This window comes from Mercenaria mercenaria, chromosome 12 (assembly GCF_021730395.1).
Source record: "Mercenaria mercenaria strain notata chromosome 12, MADL_Memer_1, whole genome shotgun sequence".
Lineage (NCBI taxonomy): Eukaryota > Metazoa > Mollusca > Bivalvia > Venerida > Veneridae > Mercenaria > Mercenaria mercenaria.
Window position 1 is genome coordinate 42,441,469 of NC_069372.1, and position 19,268 is coordinate 42,460,736.

Below are 19,268 nucleotides of genomic sequence, written 5' to 3' on the forward strand. Positions count from 1 at the left end.
TCTGTTGATCTGAGGTTGTTGGGGCTGTAGGGACTGTGGGAGCTGTCGGCTGGACTTCCGGTCACATATACTGGTGTGGTGTTTCTGTTGGCAACGGCGACATCGAAAGTTGGATCGGCACTTTGACACTTGATGACTACCAAGACAGTTAAAACACAATTGTTTATTCTTGACAATGTCAGTACGGGACTGGTAAGTAGTTACGTTGGTACAGTCGATCGGGGAATGCTGTTCACTGCAAAACACACAGGCTTTCTTTTCAGTAGCTGCAGGGTTTCTCATATCCAAACTTCTTGGGGGTCTTTGTTTACCTCTACTTCCGGTGTAAAAAGACGCCGTAACTCGAGGGTTGTCATGCACTTCCGGTATGACGGACTGACCTGCGTCCATGACGGTGATTTCTTTATAGATCGCCTTCCGAAGTTCTGCTAGAGTCCATCCAATGTTTCCGTGTTCTCTTGTTAAATTTTTGCGTACTTCCGCCGGAAGTTTACTGATAATGACTGGAATGAGTAGCGAGCCGTAAGTCTCTTGAAATTGTCCGATTGATTCTAGACCGCGGATGTAGGACTCTAACTGGTCGTAGTAGCTCTGGAGGCTGGGTAACGTGTTGACAGGACGTGGTTGTTCTAACAGGGCTTGCATGTAGGCTTGTATAATCTTATGGACCTGACCGAATCTCTCATGTAATAAGCTGACCGCTCTCTCGTAGTATGCGTTCGTCAAAGCGAATCCTGCTATAGTATTAGCGGCGGGACCTTCTAACTGGGCTTTTAAGTAATTAAACTTCTGGATATCAGTAAGAGAGGGGTTAGTATGTACTGCTGACTCATAACTGTCCCAAAATGTCTGCCATTGTAATAGATCTCCAGAAAATATCGGAAGCGATAATTTTGGTAATCTATGCGAATGAGAAAAGGTTGAACTTACAGTCTGTTGCGATGTCTGTATAGCGGGAAATACCGGTAACGTCTGCTCAGGTCGCATGATATCTGTCTCTGAAACGAAGCCCTCCGAACGTCTGTATTCCTTGAACATGTTAATCTGGATCTCTAAGTTCAGGTGATATTCGTCGGCCTCTATCATCTCTGTCTCGATCTCCTCTGGTTGAAGTAGCTCTAGAATCTTCTGATCTGACTCTCTCACACACTCCTGTTTCTTCTGGATGTTGTTCAATATCGTATTGAAGATCGTCGGTGTCGGCTCTTCTTTTGCAGCTTCAATGCGTTGTAAATACTGACGTATAATTCGTCGATGGCCTTCTCTGATTGACTTGTAAGTTTCCATCTCTATGAAATTTGTTTACGGCACCAATATCGGAAAGGGAATAAGACTGTATAAAATACACGTTGTGTCAGGTTCGTACCTTTTAATATCACTAACGTTACATATCAATACAACGGGCGTGACGTCATAACCGTTACGTAATGTGGAAGACGTCACGTAAAGAAAGGCGGCAAATGGACGTCAATACTTTACAGTTATCATGTCAAAATGTGGTGTTAACTTGCCAAAACTTTGTCTTATTATGTTAAGTGCTATGTTATTATGTCAAAGTACCATGTGATCGTGTCTACAGAGCGTGTTATTATGTTGAAACGTTATGTTGTCATGTCAAAGTACAGCGTGATCTTGTCTACCGAGCGTGCTATTATGTTAAAAACTATGTTATCTTGTCAAAGTGTGTAGTTAACTTGTAAAAACATTGTTTTATTATGTTAATACGTTATATTATTATGTTAAAGTGTAATGTTAACTTGTCGAGATAGTGTCTTATTATGTAAACTATGCATGTTAACTTGTTAAAGTGTTGTGTTAACTTGCCAAAACAGTGTCTTGTTATGTTGAATGCTATATGTTTATGTCAAAGTACCATGTGATCGTGTCTACTGAGCGTGTTATTATGTTGAAAAGCTATATTATATTGTCAAAGTGTTGTGTTAATTTTTCATAACTGTGATCTTCCGTTTTTATTTTTGACATCAATACTAGTCATGTTATTATGTCAGAATGTGGTGTTAACTTGTCAAAACAGTGTCTTATTATGTCACAAAGCCATGTCATCTTGTTAAAGCATCATTTGATCTTGTCTAGCTTTTTTAACATAATAACACAATCTATAGACAAGATCACTGTACTTTGACATATTAACATAGCTTTTTGACATAATAAGGCACTATTTGGACAAGTTAATATTTCACGTTGACATGATTTCATAGCTTTTTTAACATAATCAGGTACTGTTTGGACAGGTTAACACCACACTTTGAGAAGATAACATGACTAGTTAACATAATAAGACACTGTTTTGACATGATAACATAGTTTTTTAACATAATAAGATACTATTTAGAAATTTAGCTGTCTTTATATAAAAAAAAATTAATAATAGGTAGTATGAAAGGTTATGATATTTTAAGTAGTTCCATAACAAGTAGTCTTTTCAAAAGCCATAGAGCTTGTATGTTATTATATTTATGTGATTTGTGGAATAAAATATATGCCCATAAAAAAAAAAAAGATACTGTTTTGACAAGTTAAGACCACACACCGACACGATAACGTAAAATTTCCCGACATCAGACAGCTGCGCCGTTCCATACTGTGTCATGATGATACGTATATATGATATGTAAACTATTGATATGTATATATGTTTAATATATGTGTTATGTGCCGGCGGCCTTATTGCAAAAACAATGTGAAACAGCTTGTAACGACGACGCTCGATAATAAAATGTAAACTTTTAACCGCTTCGTTCTTTGCTTGATCGCTTTCGTTTTGCTATTGAAATCGTAAAGTTATTATTATATATGTCAAGTTACGCATACATGGCGTAAACATGGTAAAAGCACTTTCAAAGTTTATATAATACTGTTTTGCAAACAGAGATGTTTTGAGGTGTTAGTGTTCATGATCTTCTGAATAATTGGAATAAATTTAATATCGAAAGTCTTGAGACAAGAAAAATCAAAGTGGTGAGTTTTAACTTAGTATATATTATTAGTTTAAAGTTAAAAATATCACAAATAAACTAACTATATTAAGAAAAAAAGTAACCACGATTCGGTGGATCATCTGCTGTTCTCATATTAGTATTACACTGAAAGCTACCTCTACTTGATTTGTATTAAAGAGGAAAGGTACCACAAGTAATATTGTTTGTAAACAGTAGAACCATTACTCAGTAATTTACTGACTTGTTTGTTGTAAGAAGTTGACAACTTCCGCGCGTGACGCAGAAGTGGAGAACGAGTGTTAAGTACAATTTTAATTTTGATATATAAATTTTACAAGAACACCCAGTTGACTAGTTTAGTATAAGGTTTCCGTGCACTTGTAATACCAATATTTATCAATTTTATATAAACAAGTGTACGCGTATTATGATTATGTCACTGTAGTTTATCTAAGATTTAGCCTGCTAAATTTCTAAAATGGTGTGGTCCACCATTCAATTTGGTCCATCCTATTTATTATTCGAAGGGGTGTTCAATGAAAATTTACTGATTGAATAGCGGACAGTGCAGATCATGGTAGTGGAGGCTGATCTTGGTCTGCACTAGTCGCAAAGACAGAATCACTTGCCGCCAGCAGGCTAAAGGTTAATATTTTAATGGGATATTTTGCATAATTATTCCGAACGTATATGCCATTTCGTACCGATATTTGTATAGTGAGGAAAACTGCAATCATGCCAGTCATTGTTGTTGTTGTTGTTTTGTTGTTGTTGATTTTTTTCGCATGGTTAGAGACATCGATATAAGCTCAAAGATTATTGGTTTTAGCCCCCTTTTGTCTTATCAGGAATTGCGGTGAAACCCACAGTGGTATCTCGAACCACTAATATCATCGATTCGCACCCTAGGGCAAAAGAATCGTGGTTTTAACTTAATGTGAATTCATTAAAGTAATAATACCATTTATTCTTTCTCTTGTGATGGAACTCTATAGAACTTAATAGACACTCATTACTGAACAACAGGGAAGTGCGAAGAAATCCACACAATCACAGTGACCGCCATCTTTTGTCAACCGCAACTTTTCAGCCCCTCGTACACTACTGTATCTATAATCGCCGAGGTTCACTTAATCACATATTTCTCTTAGCCCTAGTTGGAATTTCAGTACATAAAATCGAATCGAAATCGTACTGAAAACATATATTTTACATTATTAGAGCGTATATTTTGTAAACCTTCTGAAGATAAATGAGATTACATGCGGTGGCCTTTATAAGCAATTAATCCGCCGGGGAATGCAAGCTGACCAGTAAACTAAGGTCAACGGCCGATAAATAAGTCTATTTTCATGCTTTGTTTATTTGCAGTTGTAATATTTTAAGAGGTGAGAGGATGGAGAATGAACACGCATTTTTTTTGTTATATCATTTCGATTTTAAATCTTTGTTTCTGTAACAGTAGACCAAATTTGGTAGCACTCCTCCTCTGGGCCAAATAATGTCAACGTAACACCAATATTGCCGATCTTAATGAAAATATACATGTGCTATTTACAGCTGCTCGTCTCTTATATAATATTGCCTTTATTAAGCGTTAATGTTACGCTGTACTGTTTAAATCATGATAAGCGAAATACCCACTAGCGTGAGAGTACGTAACTTTTTTTCACAAAACGATTTGGAGAGTAATGCATATACAAAGCGATGAGCGCAGTGCAAAGCGAAGAACCATAACTCTGTCATGGATACTTTCGAATCGTTTTCCTTTTTGTTCATAATTATTTCTTTTAACCACTGAGAAACTTGTCATACAAAACAAATCATCAACAAGCGGTGCACGATTAATTCAATTAGGAATATTTACTACCAATCAGAAAGAGGAAGTGCAGATAGCAAGCAGCATTAGAGCTAAATTTGTTTGTTTGCTTAATTGCCCTCTGTAGGGAATGTGCCAGAATGTTTTTTTTAAACAACTTTAATTAAACATTGTTGGTACAAGATTAGTAAGAATTTTATTGCCTTTTTTGTAGAAGTATTTGTTTTTCAAATTGCCCTGGTTTATGTAAGTTTGCTGGCTCGTAAAAACAGGGCTACCTGAATTTTCACAAGGTTGTTGGTTTTATACCAATGATTTGTATGTATATAGCACTCCTTGCGTACCCGCTCCCCGCCCCCACCCCCCCCCCTCCCCCCTCCACTCCCCTCCCCTCCCCAAAAAGTTACAAGAATGATGCGTTTTCTTAAAAGATGCAGCAAAATCATATTTTATAGAACAGTAACCTACCCGAAAATGTTCTGATATATTTTCTTGCAGGTCAACCAAAACAATTTTAGGAACACATACGGGTCAGTGGTTATACTCGGAGGGTGTTGAAGTATCCGGAGAATTATGTTTGTTTGCCTGTCTAAAACATAAGATAAAAAATAAAGAAATTGCTATCACATTACGTTTTGCAATTGTAATCTGAAATATTACCCAGATTTATGTTACATAACAATCGCTATCGCATTTTAAATTTTAAATATCGGCAAAAAGTAGCTGTTTGTTAAATCTTCACACAATGTTCGGTGTCCTTAAAGTTGACTGTGGTCGTGTAAATGACCTTAAATAACATCTTGACTTTAAACGGACCGCAACAAACTAATTGATCGATCATGATGAGTGATCTGACCGACGTCTGACCTGAATATCAGAATAATAAATCTCAAAGCTGGCCACATTTTGTTGGTAAATAATATTTTTATGGGTTTTTAAAAATAATGTATGCATAACTTAAAATAAGCGCACAGAGGTTTAGAAGCGATCTTTTAAAGAAAAGCATTTATTCTAAAGTGTAGAAGGATTTTATGAAGGCAAACTGACTAAAGGGAGGTAATAAATACAAAATTTAATGAAACTGTATATTTTGCATGTTAATAACGAAACGGTCCATTATTATATTACTAAAAATTTGAGATACTCAGGTGTTGACTTGCTTTATTTTCTTTGACGTACATACAGCCTGTACACAGAGACAATGCTTGAGAAATGCAAAAGGGGATTAGGTGCCTGTAGTCGTTAATTTGAATTATAGCTGTTAAATTCATCAAATAATCAATACATTAGCATGGTTTATCGTATGATTAACCACGTTTTAGACTCCAGATGTTCAGGAGTTGAACAATCAGAACGGTACTGTATTCATGATTCTAACTTGCTCAATAAAACAAGATGATAGACTGCTATTTTACTTCATAATTAACGACATTATGTTCTCTCACCAGTCCGCGCAGCAACCGTTATCTGTCGCAGATTATACTGTACTCTATTTCTTTCTTTGTTTAATTGACAAACAAATCGAGCCATGTTAGAATTGTAAAAAAGCTAGAGATCTATAAATCCATATTGAACTTGTCTCTGTTTACACGGAGAGTCTTTAGTATACCTGTTTCACTATTAGATAATTTTCTTCGTGCTGTCCATATTTGTGTGCTCGTGAACGAAATATGACTTTTTTCCCAGTGAATTGATATGTCAAAAGGGCTTAAAAAACTGGTAGAACTTAGATATTTTTTTACTGTTTAATGAGAAATAGAATTGGTACTCATTACAACAAATGAAGAATAAAATGTCTTAATACGGTATAAAGGCCTATAGAATATATAGGTATTCGATCTGAAGCTCACTTTCGAATTTGACGTCTATTTCTTTTTTACCATAGTAAAAATTCATCTTTAACATGAATTTGAACTCCTTGTATAACCGATATTTTTATAAATATAAAAATTGAAGGAGAACGCTTCAGGCAAGATGTAATTAGCAAATTCAGTTGCGCGTTTAAAGTCCCACTGAGCCTGAACAACTTTATTTTAAGTATTAAAGGTACTGACGAAACGGAGAATTGTCACTTTTACAATTCTACAATAGTCTCAATAACTTTAAAAAAAGGAAATTTACTAAAGGGAGATGGTAAGAGATAATTATTAAATAAAACCGCACTGGTGTGATAACCAAATATTCCATAAGGCTATCTTATAATCTGAGGGAACTTACATCAAAAGTGAGAGGATTGGGGCTTACGTTAAATGTTAAGAAACTAACTAAATGGAAGGAAAGTAACATTTACAATTTAGGAAACTAGCTCCAAAATTTAGTGAACTAACTGTACTCGAAAAGTTCGGAAACAAGTGCACTTACATCAAAAGTTTGGAAGTAAAACCAAAATTTTAAGAACTTACACCAAATGTAAGCTTCCCTATCAAGACACTTTTTGTATACCTTCATATCTTCTTACCTCCATGCAGTTCTTTTTGCACGTACTAAAGAACCGCATGGAGGGACTTTAAAAAATATTTTCGCCTTTCTACACCTGCTATTCAATTTGGATCATTTTTTATCCCGCCCGTTTAAATTTATTGACAAAACACCATGAGTCAGCCAAATAACATACTATAGATAACAAAGGTTTTATATATAACTCCCTTTAATTTCATGTTTCTAGTTTACAAAAGAATGACGGCCAATACAAACTAGTATAGAGGACGTTGTTACCAATTTAAACAAAATTTCAATTATTATATTTTCACGTGACTGCGTCCCTAGTTTACCCCAGTTGGGCTTGAACTCTGAGTGAACCCCGACAACCATGCTTTATTGTGTCTCTGTCTATTATCTTTGGCAATAACGTTTAAACGCCACTATACGTAAAGTACAATGTCGTCTGCTTTAATGTTATTTGAGGACATAAAATACGAAAAATGATACCTAACCTACATTTTAGATAATGTTGGGTAAGGTTATTGCAATAACAAGGGAATAACAATAACCTACGATAAGGGATTTCAATTCAGGTGAGATTGTAATATTTTCCATTTTTCTCTATAATATACTGCAGTCATGTACCCGTCGAGTGAAAATTACTTCCTATATAGTACACAACATAAAAAATATAGTATTTACATTTGCTAGTATTGTATCGATTTATGTGAAGTTTTATATGATATAAGTCGTTGATATTATATACCGCCAGTGTCGTAAGAAAAAGATTTAATATTCATATATTTGTAAATGATCGTCAGAAAACAGTTTCATACTATGGCATGTCAAACGTTGCTAAATTATATAAACTATTTTATCATCAGTGTATATATCTGTTATTGTTAGGCCTATATTCAATGTCGTGTTATTCGTATTCTAAATGTTGCTATTGTCATTGTATATGTCGTTATTCTTATTGTATGTTCGATATTCTTATGGTAAAAGTAATTGCCATTATTCTATATTTCGTTATTGTTATGGTATCTTTGATATTGTTATGACTTTTACCATTAGAATATCGAACATACAGTAAGAATAACGACATATACAATAACAATGGTAAGACTTAGAAGATGAATTACACGACATTGAATAACAATATCAAAGATACAATAACAATAACGAGATAAAGAATAACCATTACGGTTTTATCATAAGATTCTAACACGATCTGCAGCAATTGCTATATAAACATATAGCGAAATCGCCTATACATGAATCTACGATAAAATATGGTTGGCTGTTACATTTCACCCCCTATGATTGTGGCATAAGAGATTCTACTTCAGTACCATTACATACGAATTATTTAAGGGCCAAACGGTTGAAAAGAGCATTTCAGAAACACAAATATGATAAAAAGTCATACTGACTTATGTGTAGGACCGTAAAAAACTTTTTGATCTCTACTAGCGAATTCAATTAGCTTAATTAAGATTCAGCGGTGACGTCATAAATGTATGACATAAAGTATGACGCCATAATGATGTGACGTCATATGACGTCACATCATTATGACGTCATATAAAGTTAAGCTCGTAACTTGTAACACAGGGTCAACTCGCCTAATTTGATGATTCTCTTCATAATTAGTTTGCGAGCTGTTAGATTACTAATTCATAAATACTTCTCAAAATTCTTATAAAAAGAAACAAATATCTATACGTTCCATTGGCTATGCAACTCTTTCTAACCATAGGGGGTAAATTGTAACAGCATATGACCCGAATGACGTATTACGCTGAAAATGTAGTACTGTAAAATGCGAAGTATTTGCGTTGTTAGAATCGAAATAATAAATATGTTACAATAATTTTATCAATTAATAAAACATGGGCAGTCGTTTGGATGCGAATAATTAAATCACTCGTGCTACGCACTCGTGATGTAATTATTACGCATCCAAACTCCTGCCCATATTTTATTAACTGATAAAATATAGGAACAGATTTATTATTTCTTAAATATCGAACATACAATAATAGCAAATTTAAGAATATGAATAACACGACATTGAATAAGAATAACAAACATACAAAAATAATTACATACATATATAATTTAGCAACGTTTGATATGCCATATATTCCATTGTTAAGTTTAGTCATTTTTAGGTCATAAAATGTTGAAAATTGCAATTTGGACTGCATATGTTGGTGTATCCATATGCAACTTTCTAGATATCTAAACTTAAAATAAATATACGAAGGGAAAAAAAATCTCGTCGGTTATATTTAGTTTTGCTTGAAGACTTAATTTAAGTTGTATCCGCGTTATCCACGTGGCACAGTTCCATCAAATGTTGACGCTGCTTAAAGCTTGCAATGTTTTTGTATCAAATGTGCCAAAAAGGATTCGTCATCTTGAGGCCCAAGGTAAAACAGGGGCGCACAGCGAGATTGAAACGAGAACAATGGAAAAGCAGGAGTGCACAGCGAGATGGACACCAGGACCATGTAAAAACAGGGATGCACAGCGACATAGAAACGAGAACCAAGGAAAAACAGAAGTGCACAGCGAGAGGGAAACGAGGACCATGGAAAAAATAGGAATGAATAACGAGATGAAAACTAAGACCATGGAAAACAGGTATGCACAGCAAGATTGAAAACGAGATTCAAGGTAAAACAGAGTTGCACAGCGAGATGGAAACGAAGACTATGGAAAAATAGGGGTGAACAGCGCTATGTAAATGAGGACCATGCACAGTGAGATGAAAATGAGGACCATGGAAAAACAGGGGTGAACAGCGAGATAGAAGCGAGGAGAATGGAAAAACAGACATGGACAGTAGGACCATGAAACATTACACGGAATGTAAGTGGGAGCCAGGCTAAATGAGGAATGCATGACGCGATTGGAGTGGGGATCAAGCAAGAACATGAAATCATGACGCGACGGAACCATGGGCCAAGGTAAATATTGAATACCCAACGAAATAGAAGTGAAGGTCAAACTTACATGGAAATGCACTTCCAGATGCAATTGACGGTCAAGATAAAACAGGAATGCACGATGAAAAGGAAGCGAGGGTTAAACGAACTAGAATGTAAAAAGAAATTAAAGTGAGATTCAAGTAAGAAAAGAAAAAAAAAAAACAACAACAAATAAACAGGAACTTATGGCTAATAATAAGTGAAAATAAAACTGACAGAGTAAATGCCTGTCGAGGCGGAAGTGAGAACCTAGGTAAAGAAAGAATACACGGTGAAATGGGAGTGAGGGCAAAGCTAACATAGGAACACGTAGGAAAATTGCAGTGATAACCAAGCTTAAACAGAAATACATTTAAAGACTGAAGTAAGGGTCAAGCAAAACTAGGCATGTACGGCGAGGCGGAAGTAAGGGCTAAATTAATACAGATATGAACGATCAGATAACAATCAGGACAAAGATAAAATAGGAATGCACGACAAAATTTCCTTGAGAATCCCTGTGATACAGAAATGCACGTTCAGATCAAAGTGTATGACCACCTAAAACGAAAAGGACGGCCAATAGAAATGGAAATACAGGTCAAGTGAAATCAGAGAAGCTGTTCACCGTCAACGCTTAGAACGCAAAGACGTGGCGTCGTAAGCGAAATGTTTGACGTTCCGCTAGATGGTTCTCTATTACGCCTTCTTAACTGACTCAAACAATCGAGTTATCATTATTGTGTTGAGGTATATAATAACAAAAACTCACGAAGCGGCAATGTCGTTCCTTACATGCCATGGTTTTAAGCACTCCTAAACCTATTTTGGCACTTTGACTACACCCTCGCGCAATATAGATTTAGCCGTGCTGTTTCCACATCAGAACCTCCATTTTGCCATTTAATAAATGTATAGGATTATTTTTTTTCTAGTGTTCGTGCATATGTTAACCGTACCGATTTTACTTTTTTAATGATTTGCTCTAGATTCTACGTGCTAAAACTTTCGAAAAAGTTTGAACCAAAACTATGATCATTGGATAGGAAATGATCTAACTAAGAAAATGAGTGCTCACACTTATATGTTTCGTTTTACAAAAAGAAAGTTATCCCCTTTTATAGAATGTTACTGTTGGTTTCGGCACTGACGCAACGGTTGAAATACGCGCATAAATAAAAGGGAAAGTCTTAGCTTAACCTACCTGTCTTACAGAAAATTCGCCACTTTATCTTATTGGGTGTTAATTATCAACTTTTAATTATTATTTCAAGAAATCATGTATTAAATAACAACTGTTAACGAGTAGCATTTAGACACCCCGTCATTGGCATGGGATAGGAACAGTCTCCCAAAACCCACCCCATCATTGATTCAGATAAATATGTATTAGCAACATGTTTAATGCTGACGAACAGCCATTAATACAGTGACAAAAATATGAGCCGCACCATGAGAAAACCAACATAGTGCATTTGCGACCAGCATGGACCCATTCCAGCCTGCGCGTCAGGATCCATGCTGTTCGCTAACGGTTTCTCTAATTGCAATAGGCTTTGAAAGCGAACAGTATGAATCCTGACCAGACTGCGCGGATGCGCAGGCAGGTCTGGATCCATGCTGGTCGCAAACGCACTATGTTGGTTTTCTCATGGCGCGGCTCAATTATATGGTTATTTCAATGACATTCCTCCATTTCATCAGAACTATTGTTGTCATGATTCAGGCCATAATTTTGTTTATGGTAGCATTAAACCCTGTGCTTGAATCGATTCGTTGTTCTAGAAAATGTCTCAGCAAGATACGCTAGAGTTTCAACTTGTTCAAAATACAGCAAAACATTATCACCAAATTCTTTCTGCAGTTCAGTTACACTGTGTCATCACTGTTTCCATGTCGATGTCCGCAGCTTTGCAGTCAATGATATTTGCAGGCCATTTCAAATACAAGATTCTCTATTTCACTTTCCGGTTCTTTGTGTTAGTTACGATAATATATTCTTAACACTCTTGATATAAAAGGGAAAGTTCACATGGAAGCTCTAGGGTAGAGTTGAGACCGACTCTATACTCGATAACCCACTTGAACGGTATAAATTAGTACACCAGTCGTACCTTCCCTGTTGAAGACCTGAACTCTGCAAACACCACGGCGAGGTAGGGTTTGCTGGTTCCTTGCTTTTCAACACAGCGCTCAATGTGCAGGGGTAAAGCAGTTTTAGATATTTCCAGGGCCCAAGTTTTGATTGGTCGGTTACTTTACTGGTGGGAGCAAGTATCATTTACACAACAGCCTACACTTCTCTAGAGGTCCGATGTGAGCTTGCCCAAAGGCATAGCAACTAAATGCATGTACATTATAGCAACTTGTATCGCCCTACATCGTTGTCATCACAGATTACAAAAGTTTTACGAAGTTGACTGGGTTTCAACGTGACGTGTTTTTGTTTTTGCTGATAAAACTTTTTTTACCCTTACCCTGCTAAATTTCTTTAATGAACTTGTCTATTTTTCAATTTGGACATTACCATAAATTGTTAAAAGGGGTGCTTACCAAAAAGATATTGACTGAATGGCGAACAGTGCAGATCTTGATCATACTCTACACTGGTCGCAAAGGCAGAATCAATCGTGTCCAGCATGATAAGGGTTAAGTGAGAAATACTGTGATAACTGAAATGAAGTTGAATTACGACATGCTATAACTTTAATTCTTTATTTTTCAGGCGAAGAGTTCCATAAAACTGCACCTGTTTCAAAGTAGAATGTAGTTTCTTTCAAGGTAAGATTCTATACTCCAAATTAGTTAAGTGTTTGAGCACGTTTCATTTCGACCTTTGTGGTCTGAAGGATATATACATTGCGCAGCTGGTAATATTGTCAGAGAACTTTCTATTTGAACTTCCGTATCTCTTGATTCGCAAAAAAATGCAAAAAAAAAATGAAGATTACAACAAAAATGAGCAGTGCCATGCGAAAACCAACATAGTGGGTTTGCGACCAGCAAGGATCCAGACCAGCCTGCGCATCCGCGCAGTCTGGTCAGGATCCACGCTGTTCGCTAACAGTTTCTTCAATTCCAGTAGGCTTTAAAAGCGAACAGCATGGAGCCTGACCAGACTGCGCGGATGCGCAGGCTGGTCTGGATCCATGCTGGTCGCAAACCCACTATGTTGGTTTTCTCATGGCACGGCTCAAATATATTTCGAAAAGCAGTAAGCTCTGTAAAAATCCGTTCATTTTTACCAAAACAATTCGGTATATATTTGAAGGGCAATGGTCTATGAACATAAGGATTAACTCGAGTAGAACTAGCTAAACTCATTTCACGAACCATAATCTAATTTCAAATAGGCAATATGTATTAAAACTTATTTTCTAGTTGTAATGACACGTGGCGCAATTTAATATTCATTATCTACATAACGACAGTGAGTTACAAAATGTGAAGAGATTTAATGTTTGTTACTTTTGCCGTCGGAAACTGTGAATTTACGTGAAGCGGTCTCGGTTAGTTTATGTTTGTATATAGTCCCGTTCACGTACTCACACACGTATTGAAATATCAACCTCTTTAAGAATGGTAAAATCTGACGTGCGTTTTCACACTGTTTATGGAGCATTTTATTATGATAAATTGATATGAAGCAATAAATGATAACTAATGCAGTGGTGGTAGACGAAAACAGTTTGATTTATTTATATGTACAGTAAAACCTGTACTTACATGTACATAATAACACCAGCAAACGGAGACCTTCGGACTTTTTCGACAACTACTTTCAGTTCCGCGGTGTTTATATACCTGTGGTACGCAATGACTTACCAGTGTTGTCTTTTTCTGGTGGACGCAGTGGTCCTGACAACGAAACTAGGGGTCGTGAAGTGGAGCCCCTGCTCCTCCCACTAAAAATACATTGACTGTGACTCAGTGCAGACTTGGAGCGCCGGTATAAATTACAAACTCCGGTATATACCGGATTAACTAAATTTGAACGAAAAATATATCTTAAATGTATATATTTTGTAACCATGGTGATGCTAGCCCTAACCTTTAGTCAGTATATTATGCATATTATACACTAAATGGGTGCGGACATGCAAAAATATGCATATTTTTGCCGTGCGCTACAATCGATAGTCACTTTCGGGCATGCGCAGAAGACCGCTCCACCTGGCACGCTAAAGTTTTGGATTTGTAGCGTCATCCGTACAGTGCACTATCCTCTCACTAGCAGTCTCCTGGAGGAGTCGCCCGTATTGGTTACTGACTATAAATGAGCTAACAAACAAACAATCACTCTGTCAGGGTGTTTATATAAGGTTTATATAAGGTTTGACTACTTGTAATTAAGTTTATACAAAAGATGTATCAGAAAATGACATTATTTTATTAACATGATAGCTATATAATAATATGTGTCGTTTTCAAAACCATTTTTCAACGCTAATTTGCATTTATTGTAGACGTGCAAAAACAATATTGAGGATAATGTTACACAAAATTGCCTATATAAATAAACTAAAAGTTCAATCTGAGTTTAAAACTGCTTTTTTATGTAGGTCTCGTTTTAGTTTTAGAATATAATGTTACATCATAAATAAACCTTGAACACTGCGTTAATGTGGGTAAGCTACAAGTTTAAATGTTGTTGGAAATAACACTTCAGAGTTCATCAATTTAATTGTGTAGCCTCATATCTGAACTGACTTATTTTACGGTATAGGTTTGTTCGAAGTTTTGCATCACACCTGTTCGTTTCTTTTGGTTTTTATTTAGCACTGACACAGTTCTTCAACAAAATGGTTATTGCAGACATTTGAAATAGAAACAGACATAGTTTTGTTGATTTTATATGGAAAATAAGTACGGCCATCTTATTTAGCGTGTATTTGCCTTTCCCATTCATTTCCACTCATTTTCCGGTGCCATGTGAAAAGCACTCGGTCGTAACATATTTAGAGATTACCAAACTTGTGGTTGTGAGTTCGAATCCAGGGTAGGAATATATTCCTCTTATCCAGTATAAAGCAAGATACGCCTGGAAAAATATTTCATCGTTGGCAGATTTTGACTTCCTATCAAATCCCCCTAAATTAAGCTAAATCTAGTAAAGTTGCCACTATTAACAATAAATAAGCATGTATTGGACGGAATTGTGTCAATTGTCGAATCCAGGGCATTGTGTCAAAAGTAAAGAACTTACGAACACTTAAAACTTATCATTTTGGCCAAGAATTAATGCACACGTCTGATATTTTGTCATGGTTAATCAACGGTCAAGTAAATTTTGTACTAATTAATACAGACGCGGGTATTTCGACCGATTCCCAGCTGTGACTACTGGGAAGTCGCCAAGTGTCCTAAAGTGTGTCAGTGTGACGTAAAACCCAACAAAATAAACAAGCTAGAGTATTATATCGTATATAGGATAACCACTTAAATTGTGATTTGTGGATTAAACGTTGAAAAAGTCAAAATTAAGTTACATTTTACTTGGTTGGCCAGTAAAGTAGGTTAGGAGAACAGAAGAAGCGCTTAAATTCTCGTTTAAGTTGTAACTATTTAAAATAAATTGTGTAAATGCATATATCAAACACAGAAATGGAAAATTTGAAAACGGATTACCGTGACAGTCACTATTTGACGAATACCTTCCTAAGTCGAACCGTAGTTAAACAAGTGACCCTTTATTCTTAAACTGGTTTGTTATGATTTATACTTAATTCATACCATTGTTACGGTGTCCCATTAGGGCCATTGCTGCAAAATGTGATATCGAAACAACGAAAGTATACACAGTACAATATAATAGGGTTATTATAATAGTAGCTCGTTCTGGGATGCTGTATTCGGCTCGAGTAGATTTTGCCAGATCGGATCTCTCGAGACGCGTAAACGCCAAATGTGATCCGTCCATGCAAAATCCACAAGAGCCGAATACAAAATCCCAGATCTAGTTACTGTTGTAATGACCCTTTTATTATATACCTCCACCTTTTTGTTTGTTGTTTTTATTGAACGAAACCTTCAATGTTTGTCGATGTTAAAATGGAAATGAGTGAAGGTTTTTGTGCGCTTTCTACTGTGTCAGGTCATGCATATTAAATGAAAGAAGTCCGGAAGCATACAATACAAAATGTACAATACGGATATTTTTCTGCCTATTCATATTTACTTGTGAAATACAAGCCGTATTCTTGACAGAATTTATATAGGTATATAATGAAATTTTACTTTACTTCATAGTTTTTGAAGCCGTTTTACAAAGTCTGACATTTTTGCAAGTTAAAATAGTTGCATGGACTTTTATATATCCTCTCTTATACTATCAGTGTGCGTTCCTCTTAAGTATGTTTGTACAAGGAATGTCGTCCTGTGATAAAAATCTAGCTGGTTTGCGGAAAGTAGATGGTACTGCCCGAGTGCCAACCCAGTACGAGAGATACCTAGGGTCTTCCCTAGGCATTTCAGCTGTAAAGTCACCATATAACATAATTTTTGTAAGTGTTACTTTAAATCCAAACAACAACAACATCAACTGAAAAATAAGCAATAGTAAATGGACGAATTGATCGGCGGAAGGGGATGACGACAACAAAGGTGTTATAGTAATTTAAAATCATGATTTGGTTTGTAAAAAGTTGGGGAGAAATTCGGGGTGCATTTTTCTTGTTGGTAGCTATATGTATCTATAACCTTGTTGATCAACTTCACAGTTCGTGGTTGCAAACGTCAACGGTGAATATTGTAGACCACTGATCACTACAATTTATTATGAATCCAATCAAGATAAATTGTATTTTAATTAGGGAAGCGACCATTTTCTGTTGTATTGTAAACACTGTATCTATTATTAGAAAAGTAAGGTCTTCTATACATGCATGTTACATTTAAAACACTAATTAACAAAAATACTTTGTAAATAGGGTATAAATACAAGTTTTAATGTCACTAAAAGTAATGGTTTGATGATACAATACATGTCTACTGGCGAATGTGCATTCCACATTCATTTTCTTAACCAAAATATTATAATCGCGAGTATTTTTTCCTAAATAATTCTGTTGAAATTAGAGATGGATGAATCCGGAAACAGAGAACTGCGGCCTTTTTTTGAGAAGCTGTAAAACTTCTTTCTCTGTGTTAAATATAACTTTCGATTCCGCTGCTGTAAGGAATGGGAGACAATCGTGTGTGACTCAGTATGGACGCCTGTTTAGCTCATGTCGTGGGTCGTCCTTGTGTTTAGGTCAAAGCGCGACGCGACGCGCGACGCGACGCGCGACATTACGACCCGACACGCGACACGACGCACGACAATGCTACACGACCCGCAATATTAATGTCATGTCGCATGTCTTGTCATTTTGTTGCCCTTCTTGTCATACGTCGGGTCGCGCGTCGACCTTAAACACGATCTACAACACACGACATGGGCTAAACCAGGTTCAAACCTGTTGAGTTAATTGGTTGGGAATAAATATGTTTAAACCAGACCTGTTGAGTTACCATTTCACGAGCTCCCTCTTTTGTACGTGTTGAAGTGGAATAATCGATACAGTTTGGCACCTTTCTGATGTGTTAATTTGCGTTATAACCAGCTAGTTTGCAGGCAGCTTAATAGAAATATACCAGACATTTGTCATATAATATCATATGATAATACAGAAATAAGAACGTTCAAATCAACATTTTCCAATAAGGGTAGCATCATAAAAGTGGTATTAGATATTGAAGATAGAGTTTTGTTTGTAACTTGTCATATTTTATTTTAAGTATGTGCAATTTGATTTTTTTTTCAGCAAATGATACAGGAAGTATTTCATTCATTTACTAAAATGTACGAGTTTTGAGCAAAGGTTGCCGTGGTTACTCGATTTTCGTGCTTAACAATAAATTAAGCTTCTTTCTACTCACGCAAGGTCATTCTTCACGTGCAGGACTAAAACTCAATAAAACATTAATTAATTAGACTTATGTGAGCTTCCAGAAGATTTACTCTGAACGAAATATATTGTGAACGAAAGTCTCTTAAGTTGTCAAAAAATCAGTGAAGGTTTAGAAATGTTGTAAACAGTATCTTAACATTTTATGACTAGAACAGATGTTTTGTAAGCGCATCTAAAACATTTAGCCAGTTTAAACCGTACTGAAACGATTTTAGTTGGATCTCTTGGAGATTTCTATTATATTCAAAATTATGGTTGCCATGTCAACGGAGAGTAACAATTTTGAAGACAATTTTTGTTTACAATATTTAGATTTGTCAAAACCATAGCCGCATTTATGGTTTATAATTACTATTCAAACTCTTCTTGCCAGAAGCTGCAGTCCGATTTCGAAATAAGATTTCCACTAAGCATTTAATAGCCCTCAACCAGGATTGTCTACATTATTTCTGTTTGCAAAAAAAAAACAACACACATGGCCGCCAGAGGGCGTGGTCAACTATCTCTGTATATACATTGCGCAGACAAAAGTCTCCATTACTTTTACCGCCATTTCAATTCATTGAAACAGTGTATGCCGTCAGTATTATCATATGATATTGCAGAAAATACAAACAGAATAGCTATTGGCATTATAAATATATCTGCCCCCTTGTCCAGGTATTCGATATATAATATCAACACTTCAAGACTATACTTGTTTACTAATTTTGATATATAGCATAATATAACATAACATATAGTTTATTCGACGTGAACTTCCATTATCAGTATTTAACTTCAATAGACTCGACGACTAAGGGGACTGTTATCTCTATTGTATCACCTAGTACCAATTGTCGTTAATATTATTTCAATGTTTAAGATACATGTACCTCGGAAACAGCATTACTAGTAAATACATTGTATATGAAAAATAATTCCCCTCCCCCTTTTCACATCCATGCGCACAAACACGCACGCACTTACTCCTCTTTTTGCAATGTTGTTGCTATGGTAATGTGAACTTGACTTTATTAAACATATTTTCCAAAGTTGAGACTAACTCAGTATTTTTTAAGGCGTTTATTTGAAGGATCAACTTTCAAAAGCAAATTACCCTTTTGAAGTGTTAATACGTTTAATAACATGTTACTTTAAA

The 19,268-nt window shown here is 35.8% G+C and overlaps 1 protein-coding gene across 2 annotated transcripts in view; it reads left to right on the top strand.

Moving 5' to 3' along the window:
* The first annotated feature begins 1,502 nt into the window (after positions 1-1,502).
* LOC123534161 (retinal-binding protein-like) overlaps positions 1,503-19,268 on the top strand; it is a 40,624-nt gene continuing 22,858 nt past the window's right edge. Inside the window, exons 1-2 of one of the 2 annotated variants that reach the window (XM_045316258.2) lie at positions 1,503-2,979; positions 12,901-12,956. The gene's annotated coding sequence lies outside the window, so the exon portion shown is untranslated. Of the gene's footprint in view, positions 2,980-7,640; positions 7,794-12,900; positions 12,957-19,268 lie in introns of those variants that run through there. The other variant, XM_045316260.2, reaches the window with a different exon arrangement.